Source organism: Anomaloglossus baeobatrachus, chromosome 9, assembly GCF_048569485.1.
Source record: "Anomaloglossus baeobatrachus isolate aAnoBae1 chromosome 9, aAnoBae1.hap1, whole genome shotgun sequence".
In the NCBI taxonomy this organism is placed as follows: Eukaryota; Metazoa; Chordata; class Amphibia; order Anura; family Aromobatidae; genus Anomaloglossus; species Anomaloglossus baeobatrachus.
Genome location: NC_134361.1, coordinates 110,209,642 through 110,232,362, shown reverse-complemented (window position 1 = coordinate 110,232,362; position 22,721 = coordinate 110,209,642). Strand labels below are relative to the sequence as shown.

Sequence of the window (22,721 nt, the reverse complement as noted above, 5' to 3'; positions counted from 1 at the left end):
ATGTTCCTCATACCCGCCTACATCATACACATAGACAGATCAGTCTATAAATTAGATTTTCTTAATACCAATGTAGACTACACCTGATGAAGGCTTTTGTTAGCTGAAACGCGTTGTCCGTAATTGTCCGCTTTCTATTGAACCCCTAATAAACCCTTGTTCTTGAAGTTTTTGCAAACTTGCACTGATATCCCATTTATCCTCCGCAAGCGCTGAAAGGGATTTTGTCTTTACTCCATTACCCACGTGGGAGCACCTGTTCAGGACTCTCATTGATTTTCCCGGGGATTCGTGCTGCATACTGGAGGATTATTAAGAGAGTTGATCCACTACACGGATCATACTAGCGAAAACAGAAGAAATCTGCACGGTGAGTGTAAAATTCGTATGATCATTACAATCTGTGTTTACACACATCTACACTTAGATTTGGCGCCCCGTTGTCCTCTTCTTTTTTTCTTTCCTTTATTCTGTGACTTGTTTCTTTTCACCAGGTAAACCAATATAACTGCACAAAATTTAGAAATAAACATTTCTGACATGCAAAAACAAAACCCCAAAAAATGAGTGCCCAATATAGCCACCTTTCTTTATGATAACACTCAACAGCCTACCATCCATAGATTCTGTCAGTTGCTTGATCTGTTTACGATCAACATTGCGCGCAGCAGCCACCACAGCCTCCCAGACACTGCTCCGAGAGGTGTACTGTTTTCCCTCCCTGTAGATCTTACATTTTATGAGGGACCACAGGTTCTCTATGGGGTATAGATCAGATGAACAAGGGGACCATGTCATTATTTTTTCATCTTTTAGACCTTTACTGGCCAGCCACGCTGTGGAGTAGTTGGATGCATGTGATGGAGCATTGTTCTGCATGAAAATCATGTTTTTCTTGAATGATACCGACTTCTTCCTGTACCACTGCCTGAAGAAGTTGTCTTCCAGAAACTGGCAGTAGGTCTGGGAGTTGAGCTTCACTCCATCCTCAACCCGAAAAGGTCCCACAAGTTCAGCTTTGATGATACCAGCCCATACCAGTACCCCACCTCCACCTTGCTGGCGTCTGAGTCGGAGTGGAGCTCTCTGCCCTTTACTAATCCAGCCTCTGGCCCATCCATCTAGCCCATCAAGTGTCACTCTTATTTCATCAGCCCATAAAACCTTTGAAAAATCAGTCTTAAGATATTTCTTGGCCCAGTCTTGACATTTTCTCTTGTGTATCTGTGCCGCCCCCCATGTTACCAGCGGGCTGCTCGGATCCAGATCCGTAGTGGCTCTAGGGGTCTCCGGACCCGGGGGTTGTGCGGACACTCAAATGAAAAGGGGTGTAATATGTACAGGGGATTGTTCTAGATACTTCGTGACGCCACCCACGGTGTGTGGTAAGATGGAGTACCACCGCTGCTGTTGGGGAGCACCCGGGGGTGATGGAATGGCAGCTGGATGTTAACTCCTCCGTGGGTAGGGGTGCATGCCCCGGGTCTCAGTGTCCAGAACACGGGAGGTGATGGCTGTTGGTGGTGATGCACCGGGCCGGACCGGAGGGTGTTGGTGTACTCACGACTGAATAAATGCACACGAGTCTGCTGGTAAACCAAGGTGTCAGTGGCCGGCTGCCGCTTCAGGGTGTATACGGTTCCCACACCCGGCTGGTGTACCAATGTCCCTTCCTCCGGCACTCTGTATTTTACTTCTATTTTAGATGATCTTGTATGGAACGGGGACGTCCACTCCCGGTTTGGTTTTGGTTGGGAGATGTGCCCGCGAAAACTGACCCTTGGGATCTCAGTGGGTTGTTGCGGATACCCTATCCGCCGCGGTGGGCTGTTGTTTTGCTCTATCTGGGCTAACACTCTGAAACAACGTCTGGAATCTTGCTCCCGGCATGGTTAAATAGAGAAGGGGCTTGCAAACGTCTTCTAACTAGGGTCCAGGTACACCGCCCGTGCACGGTTTCTGGACCGGATCTCCGCTGTCGGTACGGCGGGCTCCAACCCTGTCCCGGTTCACTCTGGATTTCCCGCGACCGGAATCCCGTCGCCTTTGGACACGGTCCGCTGCTTGCCACCTAGCCAGTAGACCAGGGCCACTACCCTGGCTACCCTTCACTAGGCTTAAACTTAAACTTGCACTGCCACTTGAACTCGACCTTGACTTGAACTTCCACTGACTGGTTCCCTCCCCCGGATTCTCAAGACCCCTAGGTGGGCGCTCCCAATCTGCCTGGTCCCGCCCACTGATGTGTCCTTCCTACCCTGAGGGGGGTGGTTAGGGTTTTATGGCTGATGGAACCTGGTGTGGGATGGTGTTGTGTGGGGTATATGTTTTCTGTGACCACCTGGCGGCGCCAGGGGCGTCACATGTCTTGTTCAAAGGTGGTCGTTTTTCAGCCTTTCTTACCTTGGCCATGTCCCTGAGTATGTCCCTTGGCCTTGTGCTTTTTGATACTCCAGTAACATTGCAGCTCTGAATTATGGCCAAACTGTTGGCAAATGGCATCTTGGCAGCTTCACGCTTGATTTTCCTCAATTCATGGGCAGTTATTTTGCGCCTTTTTGCCCATCACGCTTCTTGCGACCCTGTTGGCTATTTGCCATGAAACGCTTGATTGTTCAGTGATCACGCTTCAAAAGTTTGGCAACTTCAAGACTGCTGCATCCCTCTGCAAGACATCTTACAATTTTGAACTTTTCAGAGCCCGTCAAAACTCTCTTCTGACCCATTTTGCCAAAGGAAAGAAAGTTGCCTAATAATTAAGCACACCTTATATAGGGTGTTGATGTCATTACACCACACCCCTCTTCATTACAGAGAGGCACATCACCTGATTTACTTTATTGGTAGTTGGCTCTCAAGCCTATACAGTTTGGAGTAGGGCAACATGTAGAAAAATTATCATGTGATCAAAATACTAATTTGCCTAATAATTCTGCACACAGTGTAGAGAAGAATGACACTGATAACAGCAGAAGACAGCAGGTGGTAAATATTCTATCACATGCAGGGAAAATATATTAGTAATATCACTCGGGGGGGGGGAGTGAAATAATAAAAATAATACTGAAGTGGTTTAATGTTCATGAGCCTACCATCAGGAGGACAATGAACAACAATGTTGTGAATGTCAAGACTGCAAGGAGAAGCCACTGCTCTCAAAAAAGAAAATTCATACCCATCTGTAGTTTGCTATAGATCAACTGGACAAGTCAGAAAGATAATTGGAAAAATGTTGTGATATCAAAATAGGGATTTTTCGTTTAAATGAGAAGCTGTCACTATTCCTCTGTGCAGAGCATCTTGCACAGTAGGAGATGCTCTGCTGTGTTTTCCTGGGCTACTGGCTGGCAGGTTAATTGACAGTGCAGGCTTCCATGCATGTTATATGAGGTGCTGATTACTCAGGTGTTCCATCTTCTGGGTAATTGCTCTGCTTCTTTAGTGATCAACTGATCATACTCTCCCAGAACCTTGCCAGTCGTACATTCTAGTTCTGCTGTTGTGCTGTTGGCCTAGGTTCCAGCCTGTGTTCTGATCCTGGTTTCCTGACCGCGGACTGTTGTTTGACTCCTCTCTGTTTGCTCCCTATTTCTGTTGTGACTTCCTGGCTTTTGACCTTGAAACGTTATCTGACCACGTTTCAGTTTACTCCCTGAATCCATTACATGCCTTCCCAAAATTCTGACCCTCTGATTGTTACCTGACTATGCCTTTGTGTGCTCCCTGTGTCCATATGTGTCCTCCTGGTACCAGACCCGGCTTTTCCTGACTACTCTACCGTTTGTACTACTCGTAAGTAGTGACTAGCATCACAGAAGCGTTATGTTTTGAAAAAGAACAACAGTGCATTGCAGCACAAAAATCTCATACTACATAATCTATTCTGCTGCATGTTGGCCAGGATGGATTTTAATCATTGGTGGACCAATTAATTCTGAATTTTATCAGCAAATTCTTCTGGTTTCACAGTCGCACTGCTCAGTACTGCTGTATCACAAGCTCCATGTTGTTGCTGCTTCTGAACATAGAGACAGGAGAGCAGGAATCCCCGATATTTCTGTGTACTGTGTATCTGATACATCATAGCAGCTAGTCTCCACCTACTAGCCCAAAAACAGCTGAACATTATAGAGACTAAAGACTACAGAAGAAAATAACTTGGGAACATGGAGACGACAATTCATATAATGGCCAAAACTCATTTTGTTCCTCATATACTGTACACACACAAAACAACTAATTTTATATTTTATTTAAGATAGAGATAACTCTTGACATATATGACTTTCCTTGCTGTATATTCTGCCTGCACGTTATAGGTATCACATTGTCTATGACAATTATAACATTTCTTTGCATTGTAATTTTTCCATCTTTACTATATTATGGTTGTTTCTGACATTTTTGACACTGTTCTGTCCTTCATTCAATGTCTATACAAAATTAATCTAATATATATAACTGAGTGTATGTGTGTATGTGTGTACTGTATGTATGTGTGTGTGTGTGTGTGTGTGTGTGTATGTGTGTGTGTGTGTGTGTGTCCGCTAAAGGAATCCGCACCGTCGCATTTACAATCACAAAATTTTGCACAGACACCCCATGTGACTCAGGGAACGTCATAGACTATGTTTTGACAAGAAAATTTAACCCTGCGCTTTACAGTTACTCTCCAAAAAACATGCCTCCATTAAAGTGAATGGAGCTGCGAGCTACAGGCTATTAATAGGAGCTCTGATTGGTTGCTGTAGGAACAAAGGACATTCATAGTATAAGAAGCTTATGTGTGAGGTAATATGATGTCGGTGGAGAGACGGATAGAGAGAGACAGAAAGAGACAGAGAGAGAGAGAGAGACAGACTGAGAGACAGACATACAGGCACAGACAGAGAAAGAGGCACACAGGGAAAGAGACAGAGACAGACAGAGACAGATAGGAAAAAAAAAGCCAGACAGACAGAAAGACACACGGGGAAAGAGACAGACAGAGGCAGACAGGGAAAGTGACAGAGAGAGACAGACAGGGATTGACGAGGAAAGAGACAGACGAGGAAAGAGACAGACGTGAAAAGAGACTGACGGGGAAAGAGACACACCTGGAAAGAGACAGGCCTGGAAAGAGATAGACGTGGAAAGAGACAGACGGGGAAAGAGACAGACAGCAAAAAGAGACAGACAGAGAGACAGACAAAGACACACAGGGAAAGATGGGGAAAGAGACAGACGGGGAAAGAGACAGACCAGGGAAAGAGACAGACCAGGGAACGAGACAGACCGGGGACAGAGACAGATGGGGAAAGAGACAGATAGTGAAAGAGACAGATAGTGAAAGAGACAGACCTGGAAAGAGACAGACCGGGAAAGAGACAGACTTGGAAAGAGACAGACGGGAAAAGAGACAGACGTGGAAAGAGACTGATGAGGAAAGAGACAGACAGCAAAAAGAGACAGACAGAGAGACAGACAAAGACACACAGGGATAGACGGGGAAAGAGACAGACGGGGAAAGAGACAGACCAGGGAAAGAGACAGATGGAGAAAGAGACAGATGGAGAAAGAGACAGACAGTGAAAGAGACAGACAGGGAAAGAGATAGACCTGGAAAGAGACAGACAGCAAAAGAGACCGACAGAGACAGACAAAGACAGACGGGGAAAGAGACAGATGTGGAAAGAGACAGACAGGGAAAGAGACACACCTGGAAAGAGACAGACATGGAAAGAGACAGACCGGGGAAAGAGACAGACGGAGAAAGAGACAGACTTGGGAAAGAGACAGACTTGGAAAGAGACAGACAGCAAAAGAGACAGACAGACACAGACAAAGACAGTCAGGGAAAGAGACAGATGGGGAAAGAGACAGATGGGGAAAGAGACAGACGAGGAATGAGGCACACTTGGAAAGAGACACACTTGGAAAGAGACAGACCTGGAAAAAGACAGACCTGGAAAAAGACAGACCTGGAAAAAGACAGACCTGGAAAGAGACAGACAGGGAAAGAGACAGACGGCAAAAGAGACAAAGACAGATGGGGAAAGAGACAGACTGGGGAAAGAGACATACCTGGAAAGAGACAGAACTGGAACGAGACAGACCTGGAAAGAGTCAGACGTGGAAAGAGACAGACAGACACAGAGATAGAGAGAGACAGACACAGAGAGGGAGAGAGATAGAGAGACACACACACAGATAGAGACAGACAGACACAGAGATAGAGACAGACAGACACAGAGATAGAGACAGACAGACACAGAGACACAAAGATAGAGAGAGACAGAGAGACTAATACAGAGACAGACAGAGAGCTAGACACAGACAGACACACAGAGACAGACAGGGAAAGAGACAGACAGGGAAAGAGACAGACAGAGAAACAGACAGAGACAGACACACACTGTGAGAGAGACAGAGAGACAGTTACTATCCCGGGCAACGCCCGGGTACTACAGCTAGTATGAAATAAAACGCATGTTGGGGTGCTTCTGAGTTGTGCTCTATTTATCGTGGCAGATGTCACCCTGCCTATAAATCCTCCTTCAAATATAAGATCTCTTACCACTTTTGTAATATATTATATAGCATTATAGACTTTATACGTCTTGGATTAATGGATTAAGGTGTGCAGTTGGACTGCAGGTCAACCAGGTGAACAGCAGAACCCTTTTTCTGTATAATTTTTCTGTGTTTTAATGCTTTTGATGACATTTGTGTTGTGAATTATGGATTAATAATAAAAATAATCACTTTGTATATACTGTAAATTTTTATTAATTTTACTTACAGAGAGCCCTTAATTTCCACAGCGCTTTACAGAGATCATCATCCCTATTTCCACTGGGTGCTCAAAATATAAACTCCCTATCAGCATGTCTTTGAAGTTTGGAAAGATATTCACGCAAACACGGAGAGTACATACTACTTGAAAATGCTGTACTTGCTCAGATTTGGACCCTGGACTCCAGTGATGTAAAACAACAGTGCTAAACAATAATGACAAGAAAATTCCAGCACTACTAGCCACGTATCTTCTATTGTTGCACTTTAAAGTACTGGTCTGAACACCTGTGATGGTTCAGGACCTGTTGAAGTGCGCCTCTACACACGCGAAGTGGCCGTCGTCCGAACATTTCCTGCTCCCCATTCACGCACTATCCTTCACAGTGGTTTTATGGATTGACAAACAAAGAAAGTTTGGATACACTTGGTCAGTACCGCCCACTTTATATCTTCCTTTTTTGAATCAATAGTGCTATTAACCACTGATCCACCCTCAACTGCAAGCACCTAATTGTACCCAATTGCCAAATAATTCATACAATTGTAGTATGTATAATAGAGGACCTATAGAATGTAGAGTCCAGAAAATGTTGCCCCAGAAATTCTATATTATAGGGCAGGGATCCCCAACTTGTGACTCAAAAGCCATATGTGACTCGTGGGACAATCTTGTTTGGCTCATGGTTGTCTGCCAGCTTGGTGAATTAGCACCAGGTATAACAACCAGTTATGAAGAGAAGGTCTACAGATGGTGAATTTTGTAAGTAGCCCCCCACAGAAGATGAGATCTGGATGCTCAAATGCTAGCAGAGGGAATGGGAGAGAGAAATAAATATTGCAAGCTGTACATCACCAGATACTGATAGCCCGATCAGGAAAAAATAGTATTATCCAGTTCACCCAATCAAAATAGAGGCCTCGTTAACCGGACAGTGCACGGACATAAGGTAGATAGGCAAAACACTTCACAAGATTCAAAAGAGAGGTATCCAGCATCCAACTCCGTTGGATTTCATAAAACATCCAATTTATTCAAACCATGTTAAAAAGTCCATGAAAAAAAACAGATCCATGGAATAGAGGAACATTTCGGACACAAGGTCCTTATTCTACATAGTCCGACCAGGTAGTTGAAGCTGGGAGCAATAGTGTGGTGAATGTGCATGATACGGGAATACCGAATGAGGGAAAGAGGGAATGCGCGGATGTAATTATACTACCTATATGGGGGTGGTTAGGCATAATGTCTCAGTTTACTTTTTGTGGGGAGGCCTTGGCTTTCATAACACATATCATGGTGCATTCTGAGTGTCACAACTATGGAGGAAGAGGGGTGGACTGGATGTGGTTTGCGAGTTGATACACACGACACTTCTGGGGTAGTGCACAAGTAGGGTCCAAAACCGTCTCAAGTAGATGTAGAAACTTGGCACTCAAGATCAATGTGAATAGTGGTTTTTATTGTGAAGAACTTGTTGAAGTAGCACAAGAACAGACGTTTTGATCAAAAGACCTTCATCAGTGTGCGTACAGAGTCCTCACAAAGTATAGTAGCGTGGCAAGCAGCATAGCTGAGAATGACGTGGTGTCCACCACTATCTATGTGACATTGATGAAGGTCTTTTGACCGAAATGTCTGTTCTTGTGCTGGTCCTACAAGTTCTTCACAATAAAAAACACTATTCACAATGATCCTTGCTGTGGTTCTCGACCATCTCTCAAAATGTCGAATGTTGTCCTCAAGGTAAAAAAGGAATTGCTCTTATAGGGCATGCAAAAATTTACTGGACGAGCAGTATAAGGAGAGTCAACAGGTTCTCTTTGATCGTCATATTTTACAGCATAGAATACATGTCATGTATTTTGGCATAACTCTGTATGCAGTTACTTGAGAATGCTCTATGATTGAACAAATATCAGACTATTCATCTGATCATTAGGATTTTTTTTCCATGTCTACCTAAGCTGAGCTTTAGTTGGAGAATTGGTGGGATGAGCGGATTCGAGCAGGTTCACTTCTACCTTTGCTGTCAGTGGTATGCAGGAGATCACATGCGGTTACATGAGGCTTATATAGGTTACAAATTAAATGAACCAAAGAATTCCAAGGGTGATGATTCACATAGTGGAACAATAACACTTGGCACATCTCTGAGCTCTTTAGAAAGCAATCTTATGTCCTAGCTTTCGCGTAAATATGATTTGGGCAGAATGCCGCGATCTTCACTGCATTTAGATAAAGAACAGTTCTGATACATTAAGTCATTTGGCTTCTCGTACAAGAAACAATGTCGTGTAAGGTGCAGCAGCACATTTTCCTTTTGTTATTTCAACTATATTTATATTTTCACCTTCAAAGCTGTAATTTCTTTTCTTTGCCCAACATTAAATTTTAATCATAATGTAAAGTATAAAAATGTACTTTAGTAAGGTAAGTGCACATAGTCAAGCAGATATTTTAGTAAGAAATATTCACACCTTCAGACCCTTTACGCTCGCTAATAATGCGCCGTAGATTGTGTTCATTAAATGGAGATTTTAAAACCGTTTGGCAACAGGTGCCTCCAGAACACAGCCATTATTAGCATATTCTGCTAAGAGATTACTTGGGTGATATTCCAAGCTGATTAATTCAATAAAAGCACACGGAGAAGACACATTCATAATGAGAGGACAGAATCCACTGAACTACTTAATAACCTGTGAAAGGCTGGCGGCGATCAGTGAACCCTGTAATGGAAGAAGAAAAACATGTGTTGCTCAACTGTGCGCATGGAAACAGCCGGACTCTTTTTGCATTTGGGCAGTGTTTGTTTTTATTGTAGCCGAGATAGACGGTGAGACGAAAACAATAATTAGAGAAGAAGGTGTGGTCCTTTTTAGTAAGACAGACAATAGTACCACATTACAAGCGGGAATTACTTACATCATCTTGTTCCTATTTCAGTCCAAGTTCCCCAGGGAAAAAATAAAACTGGTGATTGAAGTTCAATGTGATTTTACCAGCAGTCAGGTTGGGCAATTGTGAAAGCATTGTTTTGTATTTATTTACAACGCGCCAAATTATTACTCAGCATTGTACAGGTTAGGTATACCAGGAAAGCAGGTGGCTAGTACTGGATGTGTTGTAACGAAGCAGTGATGTGCTTATATTAGGCAACGTTCACACAAAAAAATGTACAGCACTCAAACTAATGTTAATCTTGGTGATTGAAGTTCAGTGTGATTTTACCAGCAGTCAGGTTGGGCAATTGTGAAAGCATTATTTTTAAGTATTCGCCACTATTTGGTATCCGACGGATAATGGGGTATTCAAGGTATTCGCTATCCGATGGCTAATATGGTATTTGCTTTGATACTTTCATTTTCATTTCTGACTTCCTGGCGCCTTTTTCCAGCCAATGAACACATCTGATGTTGCTTGCCCTCACAGTAATGCCACAGCCATCTTTGTTGTGGTGTTACTGTGATTGGCTTGGCCGCACAGCGTCATAGGGGCTATATAAGCCAGCGGCCATTTTGGTCAGTCGGTCTCTCCCTCTCTCTTTCATACTCACCGATCACGGGCACAGCACTGCACGGCTGTCACACTGTGGCAGGTTCTCCAGCTTTTGAAAATGCCAGCCGCGCATTATTCCATCTTGCATTCCCTGCTTCCACCGCCCACCAGCACCTATGATTGGTTGCAGTCAGACACACCCCCACGCTGAGTGACAGCTGTCTCACTGCAACCAATCACAGCCGCCGGTGGGCGGGTTTATATCATGTAGTAAAATAAATAAATAATTTAAAACAACGATGTGCGGTCCCCCCCAAATGATACCCAGCCGAGGTAAGCACACAGCAGCGGGCCGGTATTCTCAGGCTGGGGAGGGCGAGGGCGATGGTTACGGCCCCCCTCCTGCAGCCGAGAATATCAAGCCGCTGCTGCCCCAAGAATGTTGCATCCATTAGATGCGACAGTCCTGGCGTGTCACCGGCTCTACCTGATTGCCGTGATGTGGTGGCAATCAGGGTAATAAAGTGTTAAAGCAGCCCATAGCTGCCACTAAGCCCAAGAGTAGTAATGGCAGCGTCTATGACATGCCATCACTAATCTGTAAGTAAAGTAAATAAACACAACACTGAAAAATCCTTTATTTGAAATAAAACACCAAAAAGCCCCTCTGTCACCACTTTATTAACCCCACATATATCCAGGTCCGGCATAATCCACATTGATTCAGCGACGTTTGAGACCCGATACTCAATGCAGCCTCATTCCGTGAACGATGCTGCAGGGGTAACTCCAGGTCATTTCTCACGGTCATTGATGTCAACACATTACTGCTGCAAGAACTTCAGTGCTGCAGTAAAGCACAACTCAGGGTGACGTCACTGGCCTGCAGTGATCCTGCGAAAACTCAGATCCAAGCTCCCGCAGGGTCACTGCTCCATCACACATACTGTTGGGGGAGGAAACACATACATCACAAATAAAAGCTGTAATATCTAGCTATCCCTCTATCTATCCCTCTATCTATCCATCTATCTCTCTATCCCTCTATCTATCCCTCTATCCATCTATCCCTCTATCCCTCTATCTATCCCTCTATCCATTTATCCATCTATCCCTCTATCCATCAATCCCTCTATCCCTCTATCCATCTATCCCTCTATCCATTTATCCATCTATCCCTCTATCCAACTATCCATTTATCCCTCTATCCCTCTATCCATCTATCCCTCTATCTATCCCTCTATCGCTCTATCCATTTATCCCTCTATCCATCTATCCCTCTATCCCTCTATCCATCTATCCATCTATCCCTCTATCTATCCCACTATCCATTTATCCATCTATCCCTCTATCCATCTATCCCTCTATCTATCCCTCTATCCATTTATCCATCTATCCCTCTATCCATTTATCCATCTATCCCTCTATCCCTCTATCCCTCTATCCATCTATCTGTGACGCCCTGGGCAAGCCAGAGGTCACAGGTCATGACACCACCACACCCTACACCCCGGATAGGTACACCAAAGCTACACCAAAAATCCTTGTTGCCTTCCTCTAGGGGCTGATGTCCACACCAGGGGGTGGGCCAGGCGGTTGGCTCCGCCCACCAAGGAGTTCACAGCCCTGGAGGCGGGAAAAAACAGGCAGTTCAGTTGAGGGAGAGAGTTAAGAGTGAAGTGGTAGAGGAACTAGAGAGAGGAGTAAAGGCGGAAGAGAAAGTGACAGTTGAGGAAGCCTGAAGTTGGTCCGGGTGTGTTCCCCGGACTGAGAACAGCAAGGTTAGCAGACGGCGGTGACCGTCTGCAGGAGAGGCTGCTTGGAGGTTGCCGAAAGGACCGTGGACGGGTGGTGGCCCGGCGGTACCGGAGCGGTATACGAAGAGAAGCCAGCACCATTGGCAGGGGCCTTTCGGATCCCGGCAAGGCTAGGAGTCGCCGTGAATTTGCCAAATCCGTCAGTAAAGGGGACCTCCTGGGTCTCCCAACAACTAAGTCCCGTTTGAAGGCAACAGTCCAACCGTTAGAGAGAGACACCGCCACCGCCAAGGCACCAGTTTCTCAGGGCCAGCGCCTGCGGGCAAAGAGGGGCTCCTCCGGCACATATCCAAGCCGGGGAGCGGGTTACCGGTGGGAACCCATCGCTACCAACATAGACTTAGGTGCAGGAAAAGGGACCGTCACCGTCAGCTACTGGGGAAAAGCAACAGCAGCCGTCCGTGGGAACCGTCTTTCCAGCCGTGTGTTTTACCGAGAACTGTGTCCCCGTCTCAGGCTGAGTGAGTACCACAGTGCCGTGAGGCACAGCGCTGCCCCCGCGACCCTGCACCCCACCAAGCCCTGCACCGGCCTCGCCATCCCTCATCCCCCAACTCATCACTGGGCCCCGGGACGACCACCCCCTACCCACGGAGGGGAGAACCAACAACTTTGCTGCTCCCTGTCACCGCTCCCGGGATCCCCATACAGAGCAGCGGTGGTGTCCATACAATCACCACAACCGTGGGTGGCGTCACGGACAATAAACAATCCCAAAAACCAATCCCCTTTCACTCACGGGCGAGGAGCGCCACTCGAGTCCCCGGGATCCGGCCCATCGCTCGAGCCACCGAGCAGCAGCAGGCCGCAGCAGCAGCGGCAGCCGGACCCGAGCAGTGGGAGAGCGCGGCGTCCCCTCCTCCGCCAGCGACAACTTGGCGTCACGAACAGGATCTTACCGCTCTGCCGTTGGGTAAAGGTGCGCCTTGTGACCGCCGGAGGTGTCCGGCCGGAAAATTTCAGAAGTTGCCATCTTTGGCGCGAAGAGTTCCCGCTCGAGCGTCTTCTCGAGTAGCGGAGGCGCGAAGGCCAAAACCCCGCCCCGATAGAGGAGGGGCCGGAAAGAGGCTAAGGGGGACGGAAACAAGATGTCTGCGCCCGACGGAGCCGCTGGAGGAGCGGTGGTCGCAGCCGCAGTGGCACCCGTGGATGGGAATGGGCCTGCGCAGGTCCCGGCCGTGCTGGCAGGAGGTGCCGCGGCCCCCGCTCTCACTCAGGTGATGCCGTTCTCCTTGCCCTATGTGCCCGGAGCTACCTGGCTACCGCAGTATGACGGGAAACCTGATGCTTTACAGGTCTTCCGGAAAAAGCTTAATCCGCTTCTGGAATTGTACCACCTGACAGATAAGCAACGTGCAGCGGTACTGCTGGGCCAGCTAACCGGCGCGGCTGAGCAGAAAGCGGAGACCTGGGCCGAGGGGGACCGGTTCTCTGTAGCCACCATCTTTGAGAAGCTACAGACTGCCTTTGAGACCCGTACCGAAGCTGAGCTGAGGATGCAGTTTTACCAGTGCCGGCAACGGTCTGTGGATAGCATTCGGGACTACGCTTTACGTCTGCAAACCGCCCTTCGCACCCTAAAGCGGGTAGACACTATCAATGAGGCGGACAGCAACAAGATGTTAGTAGAGCAATTTGTGCAGGGGATGAGGTCCTCTGAGGATCGCAAACAGCTCCAGCTGTGGGCCCTGGAACACCCTGATGTGGACTTTGCTGTGTTAAAGGAGCGGGCCATTAAAGCACTGCAACCCCCAGCTTCAGAAATCTCTGAGCCAGCCCCGTGGCCAATTGAGACGGCCCCCGTCGTGGTGGTCCCTGCCCCACCAGCCTCTCCAATGTCTACAGCACCCAGCAGCACAATGGAAGAACTGGCAGCCCAGGTCCGCCGCATGGACGGAGACCTCGCCAAGATTCTCGCTGCACTCCAACCTTTGACCAGATCCCAGCCTCCAACCAGGATACAGCTCGCCGACAGCCCTGAGGATGTTCCCTGGACGCAGCGGAAAAGTGCTAACAACTCACGGAACAGACCTCCAACCTGCTACAAGTGCAGCAAGCCTGGCCATTACTTCCGACAGTGCCCGTTAAACGAGCAACCCCTGGGGCCATGGGCCAATCCTCAGGAGTAGAACCCCATGGCCCCCCAGACTGGCGGGACCGGTATATCGGGGTCCGGCCCATCATCCCCGTGGCTGTGGACGGCATACCGGTGATGGCTCTCTTGGACACTGGATCACAGGTAACCACCATACCATACACATTATATCAGCGGTATTGGGGGACAGACGAGCTGGCACCCCCAGATACTAGTATAACACTGATTGCTGCTGATGGACTCCCATTGACCCAAGTGGGGTATAAACAAGTGGCTATGACAGTGGGGCAAGCTGAACTGCAACACCAGGGTATGATTGTGATCATGAATGAACCCAGTGACCATAACCCGAAGATAGTGCTAGGAACCAATGTGATGGAGCACTGTATGGGTGATGTGTTGGCCCTACTGCAGCAGCTGGCCGCCACGGCGGCGGGGAGCCGACAGAGAGCTGTGCAGCATGAGATCCGAGCCTTGATGTACCGCCAGCATGTAAACTCAACAGGAGGAGAGATTGGTGGAGTGAGAGTGATGGATGCTGCTCCGTTGATTGTACCCCCTAGGAGTGAGATGATGATTTGGTGTAGAGCGGCAGTAGGGCCTCAGGGGCGTGACTACCCTGCCATGATAGAGCCCATGCCCTCCGAACACTGGCCCATCGTAATGGCCGCCCGAGGGGTGGTAGATGTAAAGAAGGGGAGAGTGCCCGTGAGGGTGCTGAACTGTGGGGAGGAAGAAGTCAGGCTTCCCCGGTATGCCACCCTTGCCAAGTTGCTCACCCTGGATCCCCACACCATCCACGAGGCAGCTCCCTCAGTCTCCCCACCTACTACCAGCACTCACCCGCCCCAAGGGGAGTTAAATGAGTGGCACCAACAGCTACACGTGGGCACTGACGATACCCCTACACATCACAAAGAAGGGGTATACAGGGTGGTGCGGGAGTATGAGCAAGTTTTCAGCAAACATCCATTAGACTTTGGGCAGATCAAAGGGGTCCAACACCACATCCCCACCGGTGAGCACCCCCCTATCAAAGAGAGGTACAGGCCTATTCCCCCTGCGCATTACCAATGCACCAAAGATATGTTGAGGAACATGAAAGAGGCAGGGGTTATTCGGGACAGCTGAAGTCCCTGGGCCGCCCCGTTGGTACTGGTCAAGAAGAAGGATGGCACCATGCGCATGTGTGTGGACTACCGGAAGATTAACCAGATAACGCATAAAGATGCTTATCCACTGCCCCGTATCGAAGAGTCTTTGGCCGCACTGAGAACTGCAAATTACTTCTCTACCCTTGACCTCACCAGTGGGTACTGGCAAGTGGCAGTGGCACCGGAGGACCGGGAGAAAACCGCCTTCACCACCCCAATGGGGCTCTGTGAATTTAATAGTATGCCGTTCGGGCTGTGCAACGCCCCTGGAACCTTCCAACGGCTGATGGAGTGCTGTCTGGGACATCCAAACTTCGAGACCGTCCTGTTATACTTGGATGATGTGATTGTGTACTCCCAGACGTATGAAGCCCATCTGGAGCACCTGGCCGAGGTGTTCGCGTCCCTTGCCAAATACGGGATGAAGTTGAAGCCCTCTAAGTGTCACCTGCTGAAACCCAGAGTGCAGTACCTGGGGCATGTAGTGAGTGCAGAAGGTGTCGCCCCCGACCCTGAGAAGATCACTGCCATCCAAGGCTGGCCAAGACCAACCACAGTGAGGGAAGTAAGGCAGTTTCTGGGTCTGGTGGGGTACTACCGACGCTTTATCAAGGGATACACGAAGATGGCTGCCCCCATGCAAGATCTCCTCGTGGGGCAGACCAAAGGTGGTAGACCCATCGGAGTCCCACTGGTGTGGGAAGAAAGGCATGAGGAATCCTTCCGCCAGCTGAAAGCGGCCTTGACCGGAGAAGAGGTCCTAGCGTACCCTGACTATGGCTGCCCATTCATCCTCTACACAGACGCCAGCAATGTGGGATTGGGGGCAGTCCTGTCCCAGGTCCAGGACGGGAAGGAAAAAGTGATTGCTTATGCTAGCCGAAAGCTCCGGCCAACTGAAAGGAACCCTGAGAACTACAGCTCCTTCAAGCTCGAGCTCCTGGCACTGGTATGGGCTATCCCCGAGCAGTTCCGCCACTACTTGGCCGCAGCAAAATTCACCGCTTTCAAGGATAACAATCCGTTGACTCACCTGGACACGGCCAAGTTGGGCGCGTTGGAGCAGCGGTGGGTGGCCAGGCTAGCCAACCATGACTTCACAATCAAATACAAGGCTGGTCGTGTCAACATTAATGCTGATGCACTCTCTCGGATGCCCCACTTGTCAGAAGAAGGGTGCGAGGATGACGACCTCGAAGAGATCGAGTTGCCTGCATTTCACCAGCCACCAACTGAGAAGGTACATGTCCACCAACAACGGGTGAACCTGGATCCACTGCCCAGTCAGGAGTGGCAGGAAGCTCAAAATCAGGCGCCCGCTGTCCGCCTAGTCAAGACCCTGGTGGAACGAGGCGCTGTTGGGATGGACCCTGCCGCCCCAGCTGAAGCCCAACGCTTGTGGAAGGAACGGAACCGGCTGTATCTACATCAAGGGAAGTTGTACCGTGAGCTGATCAACCCGAAGACTCATGAGAAAATCTGCCAGTTGGTTATTCCCCAAGCTGATGTGCCCACTGTTTTGCAGGGATACCATGATGGTGCCGGACACTTCGGATGGAAGAAGCTGGAGATGCTGTTGAGAGAGTGGTTCTATTGGAGTGGGATGCGGGAGTCTGTAGAGGCCTGGTGCCGAGAGTGCGGTCCTTGCACGCTGAGGAGGAAGGACGAGGCCAGCCAGAATGCGCCCCTACACCCGATCATTACACATCAGCCGCTGGAGCTGGTCGCCCTGGACCATGTCAAGCTCACCCCCAGCCGAAGTGGGTACGCCTACGCTTTGACCATAGTAGACCACTATTCGAGGTTCATGGTGGTTGTCCCAGTCAAGGACCTAACTGGTCGTACTGCCGCTAGAGCGTTCCAGGCTTATTTCTGCCGACCACATGGATACCCAGAGAAAGTGCTTACTGACCAAGGCCCGGCTTTTGAAGCAGAGGTGTTCCATGAGTTCTGCCAGTTGTATGGCTGCAAGAAGATCCAGACCACCCCTTACCATGCCCAGACCAACGGCATGTGTGAGAAGATGAACCACTTGGTCCTGGGACTCCTCAAGACGTTACCGCTGGAAGAGCGGAACCTGTGGCCAGAGAAGCTACCCGACTTGGTCGATATGTACAACAACATCCCGTCCAGCTCAACGAAGTGCACCCCAGCATATCTGATGAGGGCTCGCCCTGGCCGACTGCCGGTGGACTTGGAAATGGGATTGGAGGCCCCAGAAGCACTCCCTTCGACAGCTGAATGGGAAACTCGGCGGAGGGTACAATACCGGCAGATTCAAGAATATGTTGAGAAGAACTTGAGTCGGAGTCGGGAACTGCAGGAGCAGCGCTTCAATCAAAAGGCGTCTGCTGGCCCTTTTCAGCCCGGAGATGTCGTACTGAAGCGGATGAGGAGAACCCACAAGCTGGATGATCAATGGGAACAAACCCCGTACGTCATACAGCCCACAGGATGGGAAGATGGGAAGGCCTACCAAATCAGTCGTGACCAAGGGGGCACTTTAGCCACGGTTTCCCGGGACCATCTGAAAAGGTGCCCACCAGCCTTAAGGGCGACGGCTGAAGTACCGGTTCCCCCACCAGCAGAGAAGGCAAAAGAGGTGATCCACACTGTGATGGGTGACTTCCCAGCAGACTGGCCTACACAGAACGGCGCAGTGATTCTTCCAGTGATACTGTTCCCACAACCCGTGGATGAAGAAGTGACGGAGGCGGTCAACCGTGAGTCGGTGCTAGTGCCCAGGGATGAACCTGTACCCAGCTCCCCTATGCCTCCGCCTGCCCCACACGATAGCAGGGAGGAGGAACTGATTGTTCCCTCTGCCCCACTGCCTAGCCCCACGTACACCGGACCCCGGAGGTCCACCCGTCCCAACCTAGGTAGGCCCCCACTTAGGTACAGGGAAACCGTTCTTTAAAAGGGCGGGGGGAGAGGAACTGTGTGTGTTTAAAGTTTAAAAGTTTTGAAAGAGAAAAATGAAAGTGATCAACTGATGGAGTAACCTGATTGTCAGCACCGTGATTGGAACCGGCCGTTGCCGGCATTGTTGTCCCCGTGGGGACCACTTGAAAAGTTGCATAGGGAACTCTCTATGAACAGGCCCGAGAACTTGCAGGGCAACCACAAACGTTAGTGGCATGTAAATAAAATATGTTTGTTGCAGCTACCGTTACCGCCTCCAGAGAGGCAGGTTGGAGGGAGGGCCCGCAGTGGAGCAGGCTGGGGCCCAGCCACCACCAGAACCGGTGGCTACCCTCTGGAGGGGGAAGAACAGATCCCGCTCGGGTAACTGGTTCAGGACTGGGGTCAAGGGGTGCTGCCTGTTTCTTAGGGGCAGCATCAGGGCCAGGTTACTTGGGTGGGAGAGAGCGGCAGCAGCAACCGTTTAAATGTTACCGTAACGTTTAAGAAAAGTACCTCCCGCTGTGGGATGAAGTTATTATACTTGTCTTGTGTTTTTTTATCTTTTCAGAAAAATAAAACCGGTGTTGGACGGGCAGCCCGCGGACGGTCTGCATTTTGCTAAGGGGGAATGTGACGCCCTGGGCAAGCCAGGGGTCACAGGTCATGACACCACCACACCCTACACCCCGGATAGGTACACCAAAGCTACACCAAAAATCCTTGTTGCCTTCCTCTAGGGGCTGATGTCCACACCAGGGGGTGGGCCAGGCGGTTGGCTCCGCCCACCGAGGAGTTCACAGCCCTGGAGGCGGGAAAAACCAGGCAGTTCATTTGAGGGAGAGAGAGAGTTAAGAGTGAAGTGGTAGAGGAGCTAGAGAGAGGAGTAAAGGCGGAAGAGAAAGTGACAGTTGAGGAAGCCTGAAGTTGGTCCGGGTGTGTGCCCCGGACTGAGAACAGCAAGGTTAGCAGACGGCGGTGACCGTCTGCAGGAGAGGCTGCTTGGAGGTTGCCGAAAGGACCGTGGACGGGTGGTGGCCCGGCGGTACCGGAGCGGTATACGAAGAGAAGCCAGCACCATTGGCAGGGGCCTTTCGGATCCCGGCAAGGCTAGGAGTCGCAGTGAATTTGCCAAATCTGTCAGTAAAGGGGACCTCCTGGGTCTCCCAACAACTAAGTCCCGTTTGAAGGCAACAGTCCAACCGTTAGAGAGAGACACCGCCACCGCCAAGGCACCAGTTTCTCAGGGCCAGCGCCTGCGGGCAAAGAGGGGCTCCTCCGGCACATATCCAAGCCGGGGAGCGGGTTACCGGTGGGAACCCATCGCTACCAACATAGACTTAGGTGCAGGAAAAGGGACCGTCACCGTCAGCTACTGGGGAAAAGCAACAGCAGCCGTCCGTGGGAACCGTCTTTCCAGCCGTGTGTTTTACCGAGAACTGTGTCCCCGTCTCAGGCTGAGTGAGTACTACAGTGCCGTGAGGCACAGCGCTGCCCCCGCGACCCTGCACCCCACCAAGCCCTGCACCGGCCTCGCCATCCCTCATCCCCCAACTCATCACTGGGCCCCGGGACGACCACTCCCTACCCACGGAGGGGAGAACCAACAACTTTGCTGCTCCCTGTCACCGCTCCCGGGATCCCCATACAGAGCAGCGGTGGTGTCCATACAATCACCACAACCGTGGGTGGCGTCACGGACAATAAACAATCCCAAAAACCAATCCCCTTTCACTCACGGGCGAGGAGCGCCGCTCGAGTCCCCGGGATCCGGCCCATCACTCGAGCCACCGAGCAGCAGCAGGCCGCAGCAGCAGCGGCAGCCGGACCCGAGCAGTGGGAGAGCACGGCGTCCCCTCCTCCGCCCGCGACCTATCCCTCTATCCCTCTATCCTTCTATCCATCTATCCATCTATCCCTCTATCTATCCCTCTATCCATTTATCCATCTATCCCTTTATCCATTTATCCATCTATCCCTCTATCCCTCTATCCATCTATCAGATAGATGGATAGATGGATACGCAGACCGATGTCAAACATATATATAATGTCCCACCTCCCTGCATATTCTAAGATGGCACCCTTTAGTGACTTTAATGTGGCACTAAATGGTGCCTAGCCTTGTATTTGGCCAAAAAAATAAATAATTAAAAAAAAGTGATGTGGGGTCCCCCCCATTTTTGATAGCCATCTAAAGGCTGCTTTACACCAGACAATCTATCGTGCGATAGATCGTCGGGGTCACGGTTTTTGTGACGCACATCCGGCATCGCTGGCGATGCCGGCCTGTGTGACACCTCCTAGCGACGCAGTATCGCTCACAAATCGTGAGTCGGGTACTGCTCGTTAGGTTCCATAATATCGTTGAATTTAGTTGACCATCGTTTCCGTGGTAGCACACGCCGCTCCGTGTGACACCACGGGAACGATGATCAGCTCACCTGCCTCCCGCGGCCGCCGCCGGGTCTATGTGGAAGAAAGGAGGTGGGCGGGATGTTTACGTCCCGCTCATCTCCGCCCCTCCGCTTCTATTGGCCGGCGGCCGTGTGACGTCGCTGTGACGCCGAACGTCCCTCCCACTCCAGGAAGTGGACGTTCGCCGCCCACAGCGAGGTCGCACGAGAGGTAAGTATGTGTGACGGGGGTTGCTAACTTTGTGCGACACGGGCAGCGATTTGCCCGTGACGCAAAAAGGACGGGGGCGGGTACGATCGATTGTGAAATTGCACAATCGGTCGTACCGTGTAAAGCAGGCTTAAGGTAAAGCAGATGGCTGCAGCCTGTAGACCACAGCTGACAGCTTTACCTTGGTTGGGAATCCAATTTGGAGGGCCCCAGGATCTTTTTCATAATTATTTATAAATAAATAATAAAAAAAAAGTGGGGTTCCCCCCAACTTGGTTCACCAGCCAAGGTAAAGCAGACAGCTGTGGTCTGGTATTCTCAGGGTGGGAAGGTCTATAGTTATTGGCCCTTCCCAGCCTAAAAATAGCAGCTGCCCCAGAAGTGGCACATCCATTAGATGCGCCAATCCTGGCTCTTCGCCCCAGCTCATCCCGTTGCCTGGTGTGGTGGAAAAAGGGATAATAAATGGGATTGATACCAGATGTGTAATGTCACCTGACATCAAGCCCAGCAGTTGGTGATGTCATGGCGTCTATCAGATACCCGACATCACCAACTGTAAGTAATAAAAATAGAAAAAAAATAGAAGAAAAAAAAAAATTATTGAACAAACACTCCCCAACACATTCCCTCTTTCACCAATTTATTGTAAAGAAAAAAAAATCCCCTGTAATCCATTTTGGAAGTTCCACGATGACTCTGAACCTTTTAGAATATGGGGGGCATGCTCAGGGAACGTGTCCGCCATTTTCTAGGAGTGCAGCCCCTCCATGTGAGGAGTGTGGGTGCAAAGAATCTGCACCTACTCTCCCCAGGTCACAGCAGCAGTGTGCGTGCAGCCAGCACAGCTCTCACTGAACACAAGAAGCTTTGCTGACAGCCATTCTCTGCACATGCACCCAGCTTTTATTGTAAAAAAGGAGAGATCGTGGGGGATCAACCCTGCAAAAAGGTACAGACATTGGGGGAACACCGGGGAACACCGGGGGGGGGGTAAGAGGGGTGACTTAGCTGGCCCCGGGGAGGAGTTTTCTGTCGTATGTGTCATGGTACATGCGACAGAAATCAGAGGAAGAGGGTGAATGCGGGTGGCGCGGTGGTGTGCGCCCTGCCATCTTGGATGATCGGGAGGGGGCATAAATGCAGTCAGGTACCTTCTACAGGCTGTGCCCATATGGTTTCTGCCTTTTCCCATCCATTTCAGCCTTTTCCTCAGTCACCACAGCTCACCGTTAGGTCCAACATGAAATTATTCTGGTTTCCCATAGACTTACATTGGGCGTCGAATATTCGCGAATACTCGAATAGCGGCAAGGTATTCGCCGGATATTTGGCGAAGCGAATAATAGGGTATTCGATCATCCCTAATTATTTTGTATTTATTTACAATGCGCCAGATTATTACTCAGCATTGTACAGGTTGGGTATATCAGGAAAGCAGGTGGCTAGTACGGGATGTGTTGTAATGAAGCAGTAATGTGCTAATGTTAGGCGGCGCTCAAACCAACAATACTTTCCCTCTGAGTGTGATCTGTGAAAAAAAAATGGACAGCACTCAGAATAATGTTAATTATAAAGGCTATTCAGATGACTATTTATTAATGACCACGTGAATATAGTCACAGCATGCACCAGTATCTTTCAAATTTCCAAAAAGGATTGGATCCTATATGGATCATCCTTTGATTTTTACGAATACATTTCCATTGTTAACATAGAAAACTGTTGGTCTTGAAAATGTATTCATTGCCAATGTATAAAAATGAATGCCATATAGATGTCACAGTATTATACACAAAAGTATTTCAAGACGGATAAAAAGACAAATAAAGCTTATCTCAATGCAGC

General features: G+C 49.4%; 1 long non-coding RNA gene across 1 annotated transcript in view; it reads left to right on the top strand.

The window, feature by feature from the left end:
- Positions 1-22,721, top strand: part of LOC142250527 (uncharacterized) — a 119,656-nt gene that overhangs the window by 84,398 nt on the left and 12,537 nt on the right. The window contains exon 2 of the long non-coding RNA XR_012725209.1: positions 6,804-7,204. This is a non-coding gene — a long non-coding RNA (uncharacterized LOC142250527). The remainder of the gene's footprint in view (positions 1-6,803; positions 7,205-22,721) is intronic.